This window comes from Natator depressus, chromosome 7 (assembly GCF_965152275.1).
Source record: "Natator depressus isolate rNatDep1 chromosome 7, rNatDep2.hap1, whole genome shotgun sequence".
Classification (NCBI taxonomy): Eukaryota; Metazoa; Chordata; order Testudines; family Cheloniidae; genus Natator; species Natator depressus.
Genome location: NC_134240.1, coordinates 41,578,115 through 41,594,194, shown reverse-complemented (window position 1 = coordinate 41,594,194; position 16,080 = coordinate 41,578,115). Strand labels below are relative to the sequence as shown.

At 41.5% G+C, this 16,080-nt stretch overlaps 1 protein-coding gene across 3 annotated transcripts in view; it reads left to right on the top strand.

Annotated features, from left to right (window-relative positions):
- PRKCD (protein kinase C delta) overlaps positions 1–16,080 on the top strand; it is a 122,695-nt gene that overhangs the window by 1,623 nt on the left and 104,992 nt on the right. The window lies entirely within an intron of this gene.

Below are 16,080 nucleotides of genomic sequence, written 5' to 3'. Positions count from 1 at the left end.
ATAATGGAATTCTTATGTCTTCAATCCCTGTTCAAATATCTGGAGCTTGTATAATTTAGGGTTGCCAATTTTGGTTGGCCGTATTCCTGGAGGTTTTATCACGTGACATAATCTTTACTTCCTGGAGATTTGAGGACAATCCTGAAGGGTTGGCAACCCTACACTCTGTGTGTGCATGTATGCACATGTGCATGCATTTGTTTATTTTACAAGCCCCTCTGTGCTGATCCATGGAGGATGTGAGTTATTACAGTGTCCAGTTACCAAGCCTTGTCTCTTTCACTCAGACTCATGCTGTTAGTTTTTGAGGTCCTGGGTTCAAATCCTCTCATGTCAGCTAAGATGGTATCTGTCACATTTGTGCTTAATATAGATCCTAAGTATAGTAATATTAGTCTTTTTAGCCCAGACACACGTATCATCAGTTTTTTATTTCTCAAGGATCGCTATTGGGTATGCAGCACATTTGAACCATAAGTATAAATGCTCAGCACGTCAAGATATAAAATCCCTCACTATGTGATCAAATATGAAGCTTTTGAAAGCAGTTGGAAAACAGAGTAAAATTTAAGGCATTACCTTTCTGGTCTCCCCTTTTTGTATGCATACAATATATGCACACACATACCCCCTATTAGATGTTCATAGAGGAAACTTCAGAATTCTCCAGTGAGAATACTACATTGGAGTTTGAACCATTAACATTATTGAAATATAGCATTTTATGTTCATATCTGTAGTCTTAATTTACATGTGGTAGTTGGATATTGTGCTATCTCTTGCCTAAAATACCTAGGTAGCACAGAGGAGGTAATATTAGTTTGCACATAGGAACTGCCAGGCCCAAAAGTCCATCTTGTCCAATATCCTCTGAGTTGATGGTTGGCAATACCAGGGGAAGTTGTAAGAACCCCACTGAAGACAAATGGGAGATCATCTACCTCCCACATTGTCTCACTCTGTTAATCTCAAATAGTTAGAGTTTGGTTTAACCTGAAACATTAGGTTTGAAATCTCTAACAAAATGTTGTTCACATTAACTTCTATAACTCTGGATATTCTTGTTATCCTTATAAATGTCCAATTTCTTTTGAATTTTGGTAATTTCTTGGCCTCACGCACATGTTTAGGGTATGTCTACACCAAGGGTCTCAAACACGCGGGCAGCATGTGGCCCGTGGAGCTATTTCCTGCGGCCACCAAGCTCCTCTCCCCTGCCGCCCCCCCACCAATGCACCTTGTCCCCACTCCTCTACCAACCTCCAGGTGCTTCCCGCCACCAAATAGCTGTTTGGTGGCACTTAGCAGTTTCCAGGAGGGAGGGGGGAGGAGAGGGAGCCAAGTGCTCAGGGGAGGAGGCGGGGCAGGGGCGGTGATTTGGGGAAGGGGTTGGAATAGGGGCAGGGAGGGGGCGCAGTTGGGGTGGGGACTTTGGGGAAGGGGTTGGAATAGGGGTGGGCGGGGGCGGGGCCTCATGGAAAGGGTGGATTGGGGGCGGGGCGGGGCAGCGGGTGGGGGACAGTGTCAGTGATGTGGCCCTCGGGCCAACGTATTAGTCTTCATGCCGCCCTCCTGGTAATTTGAGTTTGAGATCCCTGGTCTACACTGCAATCAGAGGTGTGATTTGCAGTTTGTGTAGGCATACCCATGCTTGCTTTAGTTTAGCTAGCCCACTAAGATAGCAATGCAGATGTGGACTTCAGCATGGGCTTTCCAAGTCTGCCCAGTCCCCATAGATACGTATCGGGTTGCCAGCCTGCACTGAAGTCTGTGCTGCTGCATCTTCACTGCCATTTTAGTGAGCTAGCTAGATTCAAGCTACCATAGGTATGCCTAGCCACGATGCAACCACACCTCCAGTTGCAGTGGAGGCATACCCCAAGTGCTTCTTTCACTTGGTATGCTAGCTACTGTTAAATGCACCGGCAAGTGAGGCATACCGTGCTCAGCACCAAAGAAGCAACCAGAGAAAGCAATGCCGTTGAGTTTTGAGGTGACTGCAGTTTCTCAAGCTGAAGCAGCAACACTGTAGTTTTCCTGAAATGTCCCTTAACTGCTCAACAGCTACTTCAGTCATTTAAAAAAATGTTGAGCATTTCCTGTTTAGAGCAGTTCCTGAAAACGTCTGTTACAAAAATGTATGAGCCAATATCTAATATTCTGACTGATGGATTATCAGTTACCCAAAGCTGGAAAGTCTGCAAACTTTGGGGAAAGAGTTAAACACTGCAGATTGCAACACGCAGCTTCAGAACATTATCTTCTTTTTCAACTTCTACTTCCTACCTCAAGTCATATGTTAAAATACAATCACTAGGTTCCACAAATGCATTCCCATGCATATACCCTTTATCTTATTCTTTTTATAATAGGCTTCTTGACTTAAGGTTCTTTGACTGTCTTCTTTATAAAACCTTCTTATAATGGCCCTTAATTAAGCATTACCTCTTCATAAAATTTAAAATATTGTTATTTCTAAAGGGGCTGAGAGACAGAGAGGGCAAAAACTGTACATTTTGGAATTACATTTTTAAACCAAAATTTCTACTACATGAGAAATATTACTTTATTAAGCACAAATTAAATGGTTTTGTGTAATGATAAATGAAACGGAGTTAAAAACTACCAGTACTTTAGCAATCTAATTCTAGGAATTCAAACTTAGCCGTCAAGTTATTACTGCTGCTCAGTGGCAATGAATGGCTCAATATGAGAGCATAGGCAATTGTCATCTATTACAAGTCTCTGTTGATGTAAGGCCAATATAAGTTGTTAAATGCAGCATAGAGTCACTGTTTGTCTGATGTGAAGTAGAATTCATAGAAAGTAGTCTGAGTTCTGTCTCCCCAGTAACTGAGCCAAGAAGACACCACCTTGTTTAAAACTGACTCCTAAGCTGAGACAAACCTGATAAAAAGAGATCTTAAATATAGGAAGCAATTTACTTTGTCTGGTATCTTGCCTATGCCATAATTATTTGTGAATATATTTGGTGTTTGTTTGTTTTTTAAATAACTTACAGCCTGCCTTTTCCTTGTGCTTGAACATACTGTGCAATCATAATTCTGTCACCGTGCCATTGGTCTGGTGAGCCTGAAATACTGAGATATAATAAATTCCGATTTCTGACCTCACAGCACAGTGAAGAGAAGATAGGCTACGAGGAAGGAGGCTCTGCTTAAACATATTTACTTTTGCTAGCTTGCAAATTTTGGAAGGATACTTAAACAAAAACATATGTATTTACTTATCAAAATAATATATTAAGTACATATCATTATTAAGAACAACGTTTTTGTATTAAAGCCACTCTCTAAATTCGCCCTATGCCTAAAATTAGACCTGCCACTCTCGTTTCTGGTTCAAGGACATGCATATCATGCTGTCCCTCTGCTTTGCTTGTCTACTTAATTTTTGGGAGTAGGCAAGAGACTTACATCTTCCAGATCTCAGCTGTCTAATGAGTTGGAGTTCAGATCTTAGACCTCAGATTTGAGGAAGAGATAAAAAAAAACTCTTCCTCCTTCAGCACCAAGATCAGAAAGATCACTTAAAAAAAAAAAAAAAAAAAAGTTGAGTAGACCAGGGCTTGAAATGTCAGACACTAGTCAAAGGCAGATAGAAAAGGAGGGAACCACCAATGAAATTCCAGAGTAACCCACTTGTTGTTAGAAACCCAACTCCCCCACTATCCTTGGCTGCTGAGAAGAGTGTTGGGATTCCTACCAGAATGCTCTTCTTGACTTTACTCTGGCCTCCATCTTGCATAGTGGCTTCTGGCTAGTAGGTGCCTAATAAACATGAATGCTCTTTCCTCTTCCATTCAGCCTTGTAACTATTTGTGGAGCTCCACTACTGTACCTCTCGACAGCTTCGTTTGAGTCCTCCTCTCCCTGAGTAGCCTCAGTGCCTGAGTTGGTTCCTGATAGTTTCATGCTGTGCAAGGGGTCCTAAATGTCAGCAGAGAAAGGAACCTGAGCCTTGCAGAAGGATAAAATTAACATATGTTGGTCATTTTCACTGTTGCTATTCAGAACCCCCTGGACAGCAGTGGAAAATATCAAGAATCATGCCAATTTGAATCTGTTGTATTTGGCAAAGCTATGAGCAATAGAGACAGGCACCAGAGCTCTCTTTTTGCAAATTCAGAAAGAAAACACTACATTAGTTTACATTGTGTCCTATGTAGAAGGTTATCTTAGCCGCCATAAGAACTAGAGCGTGATAGTCTGACACATTTATTTTTTCCCCCATAGGTACTGATCACCTGTGTAATGGGAACTGTGGGTGCTCTCAGGACTCATGACAATCAGGCGATTTAATTTTTTAAAATATGTGTTAGTTTATGCAGAAATAGAGGTATTGAAGCCCACTTGCCAGGAAGAGCTTCCACCTGTCAGAGGCAAGAAGATTTATTTTTTCACTAGACTGAATTAGATTTTGGACCTGTCAAACTTGCTCTCACTTATCTTTTTTTTTTTTATCAGTTGACAAAAATTCAGTTAGAATTGATGCTGTTCTAGCTAGTAGGAGGGGGGAGGAGCAGGGGAAAATCCAAAGGCATAAGCTGAGGTGCCAGACTGTAATATTAGTATCTTATAAATGTTTTTTTTTCAATTAAAGGGGGGGGGCAACTGCACAAAATTAATAAAAAGCTACAGAATATGCGTTGCTGTATCCCAGCCCAGTATTTTTTAGTAACTGTGTTGATGGAAACAAGGAACAAAGCAGTAGCTTGGCACTCAGTTTACTGGAGAGAATGCCCCATGCCACTCCACCAGCAACCTCAGAAGAGAGCCATCCATTCCTCCTTTGTCAGCAGGACCATGATGATGGGACGCAAGTCCTTTGGGATGATGGGAGGGGTTGAAAGTTCAGGCAACTTGGGAACATCCTTGATCCATCTGAGAAATAGAGGGCCTTTACAAATTGTTACAGTGTTGTTGCTGAGTGATTTGAAGGGCTGGAGAGTATGTGTGTGTATTTCTGATTATGGGTTTGTTAAGCCTTTCAAATAAATGCATAGTTTTTCACTTAATGCTTAAGGCTGAAGCTGTCAAAAGATTGAGACTCAATGGGAGTTGGGTACTTAACGTTTAAAAATCCCAGCATAAATATTTAAACACATTTTGATGTAAAAACACATTCACCCTTGGAAATGATGATGCTGTATCAATATGGCTGCTGCACATGATCACACACTAAAATCATTTTCATGTGACTGATATCTGACATTATAAAATAAATCCAGTTTCTATAAACAGAATTTCAGAACAAATCTACATAAATAGAAAATAATTTTAGGTATTTCGGTTCCCATGAGTCTAGTTAACATGCAGTTAGTTTGCCATTGTGTGCAGTGCTGAGTGTTGAAAAGTTTATTTAAGGGTGTTTTCTCAAGCACATTCAATTGGTATTCATGTAGTGATAACTGCTTAATAAACTGCTCAGTGTGTTTCTATGTGGCTGTCACAGATAATTTCATAGAACTGCAGCATGAGTAAATGCACCTTTGAGTGTGTCCCTTTCCAGGTAAAACCATTAAGTTGCTAGGCCTTAAATTATACATGTTCAACTATGTTTTGGGGGGGGGGGTGTGGTTGGGGGTTCTTCTTGTCACCTGTCTTTCTGAGCGGGCAGAGAATCAAAATTTACAAAAATTTGGCTCAGAAAAGGATTCTTGTGGATTCCAATATGTTACCTGCTTACAAGAACAGGGCAGATAGGCAAATTACTGAGGAGAACAAGAGATAATTTGGGTAGTATTACAGTCATGGGCAAAGTATGATTAGGTTGTTTGCTTAGTTGGTATGTCATCCAATAATGTATTTTCACACTTCATTGACAGTATTATTTTTATTCGTGTGGTGGTGGTTCCTGTGAGCCTCCGCAATCCTAGACCAATGCTTGTTTATGCACAGGCCATGTTTTTTGGGTTTTGTGTTTTTTTTTTTTTTGTCATAGGAAGTATCATCCTTCCTTGGTTTGCAGAGGTTATTTAGAGATCACAGGCCTGGTTCCAACATTGGCTGTGTGACCATAAACACTTGTATATCTTGACCTCTCAAGGTCTTTTCCATTCCTATGATTCTATGAAACATGCCCAGCAAGAACAATAGATGCCCCCTCCCACCGCACCCCCCACACAACATAAAAAGTTATACATGTTCGGGGATGAAAATCTGGTCCTGCCCTGGCTTAACCTAGTTTTTTATTATGTGGTGTTTTCATGAGATGCAAGATAGGGGAAAGGTGAAACTTACTCTTAGGCCTCTTAAGTTAAAGGTCAAGTAATGTAATAAGCCATTTAGAACCTCATTTTTCCTGAGTACCTTTGTACTACAAAGCTGTTAAAAGAAATGTTTGTGACTGTTCATTTTTGCACCTCTTATTACTTTATAGTCCATGGTTTCTTGAGGAAGTAGAGTTTATCTTCGCCACCAATTTTTTTTGCCTGACTAAGAAACTTGCTAAACCTGAACACTGTAATCACTGAGTTTGGTCTTCATCATGCCTGTGGCAGCTCGTATATGTCAATGCACCAGATTTATTTTGTGTCAGCATGTAATATGGGCAGAGTTATAGAGAGGAGGAAGTGTTGTTTGTTGTGATATCAGACGTGTCATTTTGTTTGCCTGCTGATTGAAATACATTTCTGGAAACTTGTGGCCAGATATTTAAATGTATTTAGGTGTCTAAAGATGCAGCTGGGTGCCTAATGGGATTTTTAAAGGCACCTAATTCCCACTGAAACCAGTGGGACTTAGGCACCTAAATGCTTCTGAAAATCCCAGTAGGGGCCTAAATACCTTTAAAAATCTGGCTCTTAGTAAAATATTATGGACTAGACCCTGCAAGCCTCTGATTCGTTCAAAACTCCCGCTTACTTCAATGCAGCTTAGTTAATCTATTGCTAACAGAGCCATTTGGTGAGATTTTTTTAAAACTAAATTACCAGGCAGCGTGCATATTTGCCAAAAACTTCTGTTTGGGAATTGCTTCGGGCTGGGTGGGAAGCAGGGTGAGGCATTTGGATTTTTCATTTAAAGAAAACTTGCTGCATGAGAAATTAATAACAATTGAGAAACTCCAGGTCAAATCCTTCCATAGTACCATCTTAGTGAAATACAGGTAGAAAGATTCACCCCTTGCCTTTCATTTGCTGTTGTCAGAAGAAAGTCCGTGATGGAGCTGAATGAGCATCATTCAATTACTCTGAAAGATTTTTATGTTAAAATGAAACTAGCTTTTTTAATTGTGAGAATCTCATGATAAAATGATAGCTTTTATAATGCCCCCTGGGTGACTTTACATTTGGTTGGCTCAGCTAAAGAACTAAAGAAGGGAGTGTTTTGTATCTACATTTCTTTTAGCGTTACTTGGATTACCCTGGTGTAAATGCTAATTTGTGGCAATAATATTTTAATGGAAAACCTTTTGTCTAGGTAGGATTTATTGCTTATTTTTTAAGTTTCTGAATCACTTAAATACATGTAAGAAAAGAACACAGATGATGTATTTATTTCAGGGTGGGTGGGTGTTTTCTTCTTGTTAAGAGCTCGTGCTTTTGACAGCAAACTTTGCTTCCTTTATAGATTCATGCTGTGATTCCTACAATAAGATTTAAAACCCCATACAGTCATACAAGTATGTGTGCATGTGGTGGAGTAGAAGTTGATTTGACTAAAGATGCTTTTAGTATTGACAGAAGACTCTTCAAAAGTACCTGGAGATCTTTGCTTCAAAAATACCACATTTCTCATACTCTCTAGTTCAGTGATACTCAGACCTCAGTGTTCAGCATTATGGATCAGCATTACCCAAAAGAGCCACAGTAGTGTGAATTAATTTTCCTTTACTGTAGTACTATATACTCCTATTTAAACAGCATGACAGAGGAAATATATATACACAATATTCTCACAGTAAAATGACTGACCAATTATTATTATTTTATCAACTACAGTTGGTTAATAACATAGTAAAAGCTTCCTAATTGGTTAAAACTTAGATTGGCTAATAATTAAATCAGTGTTTTAATATCAAGTGCTGCAAAGAGCTGCAGGAGAAACATTAAAGCACCCCTTGGGACTTGCGAGCCTGAGTCTGAGTATCACTGCTCTAGATTTTAGATGTGCAGTGTGATCATAGAGTGACTTAATTCTTTATCATTCAGTTTGCTGATACATTAGAGCTCTGTTAATGCAGAATTTCCAGAGGCTCCATAAAAGTTTCACTGTGCTCTTATGCATCTGTTGGCTAAGGTCTGTGGCTTTTCAGTGAACTAAAAAAATTCATACTAAGGCCTGGTCTACACTGGGGGAGGGTGGATCGATCTAAGATATGCAACTTCAGCTACGAGAATAGCGTAGCTGAAGTTGACGTGTCTTAGATCGACTTAGAATCACTTCCCATCCTCATGGCGCGGGATCGATGGCTGCCGCTCCCGTGTTGACTTCCCTTCCGCCTCTCACCCTGGTGGAGTTCCAGAGTCGACAGCAGAGCAATCGGGGATCGATTTATCGCGTCTACAGTAGATGCGATAAATCAATCCCCAATAGATGGATCACTACCCGCCGATTCGGTGGGTAGTGTAGGCATGGCCTAAGATAAGCTCTCATCAGGAGATCTTGTGTTCCTTAGCAGCTGTCTGAAGCTGACTCTTGTCATTCCAATTCAGTAAATTTATCCTGGTTCACCTGTGGATTATGTGGCTCAGGTACATAAGAGCGCAGCTGAATTCAATTTGATAAACTAAGAACTGACCCAAACTTGGAAGTCAGCTGATGGCCCCAGTTGTATATGGATCAGAGGGGGGAAGTCGCCTCAGTGCTGGGATCTCCCCACTCCCAGTCATACCACTACAAAAAGGGGGACTTCATCTCACCACTTCTACAAACCCAGCGCAGGGGGAAGGGGTGGAGAATGACGGGCTGATAGGCAAGGCTGCAAAACTCTTATCATGCCTCCTCTGACCTACCAGAAGTTCAGCAGAAAAAAAAATACAGCCTGAATCTGTGTTATCTCATCCTGAGATATCCCTGCCCAGGGAGACCACCCCGGCCATAAAGACTTCCACAGTGGGCAGGGAGGCTTCCCCTGCTCTTCCAGCCAATTGGAATAGTAGAAGAGGAGCTTTTAGAGGGATCCTTGTAGAAACTTCCTTCTTCAAGGGACTCCTTCTGCAGGCTTTTCTGAAGGAGGGGATGGTTTGGGCCAAAGTGTTTGTAGGGCATTCCTGTTGACTTCCTCTGGGCTTGGAGATTTGGCCTGGAATCGTCTTTATTTAAAAACAAAATACCAACAACAGACTAGTTTCTACAGAATAAGCATTAAAACTGGAATCTGCAGTCTGCTTGTGCCCTACCCCTCCACCTCTAGTTGAACCAGACTGTTAACTTAGTTCATGAGGACTACTCCCTTTGCCTGCAGTAGGTTGAACTGGTTCTTTGTGTAAGCACTTTAGGGATCTCTTGAAATTGGAAGGTGTTTATGAACCCGCATTTCACTCATTCATTTAATCAGGAATGAATCTCATTGTAACAAAAGTTGTTTTTTCAAAGAGAATATCTGGCAAGTGAGGGCATAGTTTCATTTTACCTCAAGTGAAGGTCCTTGGCTAGAAAAAAAAATGACTCCAGGCTCTGCTGTTTGCTTTGTATGATACTTTTTAATGATTATTTCCAGACTTCTCTGGTTTCCAAATCAGTAGTCCTCTGGGTCCCAAATGGTCAGCTGCCAACTATCCCAACAGTGGTCTTACCAGCGGAGCCATTGTACCACAACTTGCTTGTACACCAGAGACTGAACTCATTGCATTGTGGGGGCTTGTGAACATGGCCACTGGCTGTTGTTAGGCCAGCCCATGGCTCTGCCTCTCTTGCATTACACTGGAAAGAAAAGGGGGAACTTTGGTTCATTCTGACCTCAGCTCCCCTCCTTTTCTCCCTCTGGTGAGGAGCAGAATGCACAGAGTGGACTTAACACCTCTCGTTGTAGGGAGCTAGCAGTCACGTATACAGGGTCTCAAGCTACAATGAACAGGAATGCTGCTTGTGCGCTGGAAAATGGGAGAGTTAAATTTTTGCTCCTGGAGAGAGCCTAGGAGAACTGGGGGATGGGGCAGCATGCATTGAAGGGAATGGGGACTTGTGAATGAGGAAAAGCAGGAATGTGGAGGCTGAAACAGTGTGGGGTGTCATAATTGGGGAGGCTGGGATCATGAGGGATTATAGGATCATAGAATCATAGGACTGGAGGTCATCCAGTCCCGTCCCCTGCACTCATGGCCGGATTGAGTATTATGAGCATCCCAGACAGGCGTTTGTCTAACCTGCTCTTAAAAATCTCCAATGATGGGGATTCCACAACCTCCTTAGGCAATTTATTCCAGTGCTTAACCACCTGACAGTTAGGAAGATTTTCCTAATGTCCAACTTAAATTTCCCTTGTTGTAATTTAAGCCCATTGCGTCTTGTCGTATCCTCAGAGGTTAAGGAGAACAACTTTTCTCCCTCCTCTTTGTAACAACCTTTTATGTGCTTGAAAACTGTTATCCTGTCCCCTCTCCGTCTTGTCTTTTTCCAGACTAGACAAACCCAGTTTTTTCAATCTTGTCTCATAGGTCATGTTTTCTAGACCTTTGATAATTTTTGTTGCTTTTCTCCAATTTGTCTACATCTTTTCTGAAATGTGGCTCCCAGAACTGGATACAATACTCCAGTTGAGACCTAATCAGCGCGAAGTAGAGCGGAAGAATTACTTCTCGTATCTTGCTTACAACACGCCTGCTAATACATCCCAGAATGATGTTTGCCTTTTTTGCAACAGTGTTACACTGTTGACTCATATTTAGCTTGTGATCCATTATGACCCCCAGATCCCTTTCTGCAGTACTCCTTCCTAGCCAGTCATTTCCCATTTTGTACGTGTGCAACTGATTGTTCCTTCCTAAGTGGAGTACTTTGCATTTGTCCTTATTGAATTACATCCTATTTACTTCAGACCGTTTCACCAGTTTGTCCAGATTATTTTGAATTTTAATCCTATCCTCCAAAGCACTCGCAACCCCTCCCAGCTTGGTATCATCCGCAAACTTTATAAGTGTGCTCTCTATGCCAGGGATCGACAGCCCCTGGCAGGCTGGGACAGTTTGTTTACCTGCAGCATCCGCAGGTTCGGCCAATCGTGGCTTCCACTGGCCGCAGTTCGCTGTTCCAGGCCAATGGGGGCTGCGGGAAGCGGCTTGGGCCGAGGGACGTTCTGGCTGCCCTTCCTGCAGCCCCCATTGGCCTGGTATGGTGAACCGTGGCCAGTGGGAGCTGCGATCACTCAAACCTGCAGACGCTGCAGGTAAACAAACCATCCCGGCCCACCAGGGGCTTAGCCAGATGGTTCGCCTGCCAAAGGTTGCTGATCCTTTCTCTATGCCATTATCTAAATCATTGATGGAGATATTGAACAGAACTGGACCCAGAACTGATTCCTGTGGGACCCCACTTGATGTGCCCTTCCAGCTTGACTGCGAACCACTGATGATTACTCTCTGGGAACAGTTTTTCAGCCATTTATGCACCCACCTTATAGGAGCTCCCATATAATGGGATGCTGAGCTAGAGGAGAGAACAGAACTGGGAGAGCAAGGTAATGGGGGAAGCTGAACTAGGCTAATGAGGAGCCTGGGATATAGGGGGAGCAACCTAGTGCAGAATATGGGAAATCGTAATTATCCTGAAAAACCACAGAAGACCCAAGTTTTCAAGCCATACGATGCTGCTTATAGTTGCTGATCCAGGTTTATCTGGGATGCAGCATACCAACGTTATACTCTCGTGCTTTCTGGTGGTTTCACGAAGTATCTGGGAACTCTGGTTTTTATTATAAGGTTCTGGGGAAGAGCTGAAAGAGAGCACACTGGGATGGGAGTTGGGGGGAAGTCCAAGCACTGCTACTTTGTAAATTCTATCCTCTATTTCGCAGTAATATATAAACTGTTTTTCTTCAGGAAATGGCCCCTGATGTCCTTAACAGTCTCCAAAGGCAATCCTAGAGTTTTAATGAAATATGTCTGTTGGACTGATCTTCTGACCTATGTTGGGTATTGTAGGTTGGATCTATCTACTTTCCTTTTCCAGTGGGTAAAGATAAGCAAATGTAGCTTTGTTTGAGAGAAGCATTTCTTTAAAAAAGAGAAAACGTTATGAAATATTTGTTCCCACAGATTTAATATTTTATGGCTGTTGTACCTCATTATGTTAAGACTTGGAATTTACCCTCGTGTCCTAGCTGGGGAAGGACAGAGACAGTGTGGACTTGCTGTGGATGAAAACTGTTATAATTTAGAAGCTTCCCCCATGCTTTCTTGTGGTGTTTTGTGTCTCATTGTCTTTCTTTATTCTCTTATTTATTAGCAACTGTGGGCCTGATCTTATTTTATTAAAGTTAGTGATAAAAATTTCACTGACTCTAATAAGAGTAAGATCTAGCCCCAAATTCTTAGTTAGTCAACAGATGGTAACTGTTTGCAGTTGTGTATTAAGCTCATCAGGCGTGTAACTGGATTTTGGAAGTGCATTGTGTTGCTCGTCCATTATTCACTTAACTCCCAGCCAGAATAAAAATATGTTGCAAATCTTCTTATACGGTTTTTCTCATTTCAAAAGCTGCTGACACTATGACAGGCTGCAGCAGTACTGGCTTAACAGGTTGCATTTTTCTTTCACATAGGTGCTGTGGAGTTACTAACGTGCTAGATCAGGTTACATGCTAGATCAGATTGCCTTTGCCACCGGAGTGGCGCTCGTGTTTGAGAAAATTTATGTCTATAAGTAGGTGGACTTTATTGTTTGCCCAGGGATCCTGGATGGATTTTCCAGATATGGCAGTCATGAGTGCTGAAGCCTTTTAAGAAGGATATTGTTACTCAATGTTTGCAGTGTTGTAATCGTGCTGGTCCCAGGATATTAGAGAGACAAGGTGGGTGAGGTAATATCATTTATTGGACCAACTTCTGTTGGTGAGAAACAAAAGCTTTCAAGCTTACCTAGGATCCTTCTTCAGGTCTGAGAAAGGTGTTCAGAATGTCACAGCTAAATACAATGTGGAACAGATTGTTTAGCAGAAATAGTTAACATGTATTGTAAGATTATGACCTGAAGAAGACTCTGTGTAAGCTTGAAAGCTTGTTTCTTTCACCAACAGAAGTTGATACAATAAAAGATATTACCTTATCCACCTTGTGTCTCTCATATTGTAAGAGTCCCCATTCAAGGTGAAGTGGTGAGGTAACCCCTCTGCAGTCATAGGACAAAAAAAGAGGGGTTAGTGGGGATTGTTGTAAAAAGCCATAAATCCAGTGTCTTTATCAAGTCCATGATTTTTCATTATGAATTTAAGCTTCCAGGCTCATCTTTTGAAGGTGTTGTGCAGGTTTCCTTTGAGGACAAGGACTGAGAGGTCAGATGTGGAGTGACTGCATTGTGTAAAGCGTTCACCAATGGGAGATACGGTGTTTTTCTCTTTATCAGTTTTCTGTGCGAGTTCATTTGAGAACGTATATAGTTGTTGTTGGGACATTTAGTGCACTGGATGAGGTACACTACGTATTGTGATAGGCATCTATTATGCAAAAACTCAGAGCTGTGTGAAGTATTTGTATTGATCCTGAAACTGTAAATGAATGTGGGTGTAGTGGTAGGGATCAGGGAGCATGGATTGAGTTACTTGAACCAGGAACAGAGAGAGATGCTTTTGCGAGCACCTTCCAAATTTAAATGTGTTTTCAGAGCACACAATTTGCTGCTAGTAGATCAGAACTGCAGGCTAGGTCATTGCTTATATTTCTGATTAACTCTTAAAACGGCTCAAGTGTATCGATAAGTCTTTGCAGTATTCCATTTTGATGGAGATGTTGGATAAATATTTAACCCTTAAGACACACGGAGGGAGCCTGTCTATTTTTGTGAATACATTTTACAAAACTAGAGTTCCATCTTGTGACCATATCTTGTTATAGCTAATTTCTGGATATGCCTAGTTCTTTTTCTCATTCAGGCCTTATCTATATTAAAAAAAACAACAACTGCATTTGTGTAACTAAGGCAATTTAAAAATTGATCTAGGTAAGCTGGTGGAAGCCTCTAGCATAAATACACTTAAGTTTCAGCCTTATTTAAATTGGTCCAGCTATTTTTGATAAGGCCCTGTCTGCCGACACAAGTCCCATTGGCTTAGATAAAAATCAGCTTTGTTGATTTAGTGAAATCAGAGGAAAGTGGACGTCCATCAGTTCACACACTTGTAAACTGATTTGCCACAATTACTGGTACTGAATTAAGCAAAATTGACACAAGTCTCTTGTAAACTGATCAGAGTGTAACTGCAGGAGTATCCAGGAAAAATCTGTCCCTTCTCCTTTTGGCCACTTTGAATAAATAAGAAAATCATAAAGGAATAGCATGGGACATAGTTCGGTCCTCTGTAGAATTTGCAATTTTTACTCATTGATAAGGTTGGTTAGTTGTCATGGCAGAAATGTAAACATTAGAATTTTAGCTAAAAATATTCTAAAAATCACGATGCACAATCCATTCAGTTTTGTCAGAGAGACAGTCCATTTGAAAATCACTTTGGTTTTGTGCCAGAAAATGTTATAACTACAAGAACACTCTTGACATTTCTTAAACATTAAATACCACTGTGCCTGTTTAGTTTGTGTTAAAGAGAAGACTTTACAAAACTCAAAATGATGCATGCTATTAAATACCCTTATACTTGGATGAGCAAGTATAAAAATGTGTTGACTGGCTCTAATGCTATAAATACCATGTCAGCAATGGAAGAGAAAACAAACTGAAGTAGGATCCAGGGAGAAAAAGGGATATAATGAGAGACAGAGTGATGTAATGGATAGGGTGCTGGGCAGGGAGTCAGGAGATGTGGATACTATTCCCAGCTTCACCATTGAATTGCTGTGTGATCTTGGGAAAGTCAATTTTTCTATGCTTCAGTTCCTCCTTGTGTGAAATAATTGTCGTCCTCTTCTCCTACCCTTCGACTGTATTGTTTGCCTAGATTGTAAACTCTTCAGGGTGGGAACTATCTTTAGCCTACAATAAACTGATCGTCATCCTAGTTGGGCCTCTGGGTGCTACTGTCTTAAAAATAACAATTCAGCATTAAGAGAGATTGCTGCCTGACTAGTTTGTCTGAAATACAGTACTGTGTCAACGCTTCTAATGAAATGAACACAAGGTAAACAATTCTGCAGACATGCAAGGTTGTAATTTAAAGATAATGCTCTTGTACCTTTTTTTTCCTTTTTTGCTGCTTTATGGTGCATAAAGAGGATCCTGAAAGTGTTTTTTTAAAACAGTTTTTTTTTCAACTTGTTTTATACTTACAGCATAGTTTCTCTTTTTGTATGCGCATGAACTGGGTAGACAAGATCTGCTCAAGGAATTATTTTGGGGACGTTCTATGGCCTGTGCTATACAAAGGGCTGACTAGATGATCGCAATGGTCCCTTCTGGCCTTGGAATCCGAGTCATTTAAGGTCTCCAGTGAAAACCTATGTCACACATTTACAGAGATACAATTTATGTGCAATATGAACTGTGTAGTGTGACAAAGTTCCTCTTCTGCCTTGGTGGGTCCTGCGCTTATTGGCGGATTTTCTCGCCTCAGAGGTTCACGGCAGCCCTCAGTTTGGCCACTTTCGTGGCTCAAACCTGCCGTTCACACAGTTAGCCTCATCACTGGCCAGCATGGGGAAAAGAAGAAGAAGAATCCTCACAGTCTCTGCTGATCCACCTAGTGGATCGGGGAACAGGCCAGAGACCTTCCCTTCTGGTGGAACCCACAGTCCAGCCCAACTCCTCCGGAATCAAGTAGGGAGTTGGGGGGATGGAGGGAACCCAGGCCCGCCCTCTACTCCAGGTTCCAGCCCAGGGCCCTGTGGAGTGCAGCTGTCTACAGTGGCTCCTGGAACAGCTGTGTGACAGCTACAACTCCCTGGGCTACTTCCCCATGGCCTCCTCGCAGCACCTTCTTTATTCTCACTACAGGACCTTCCTCCTGATG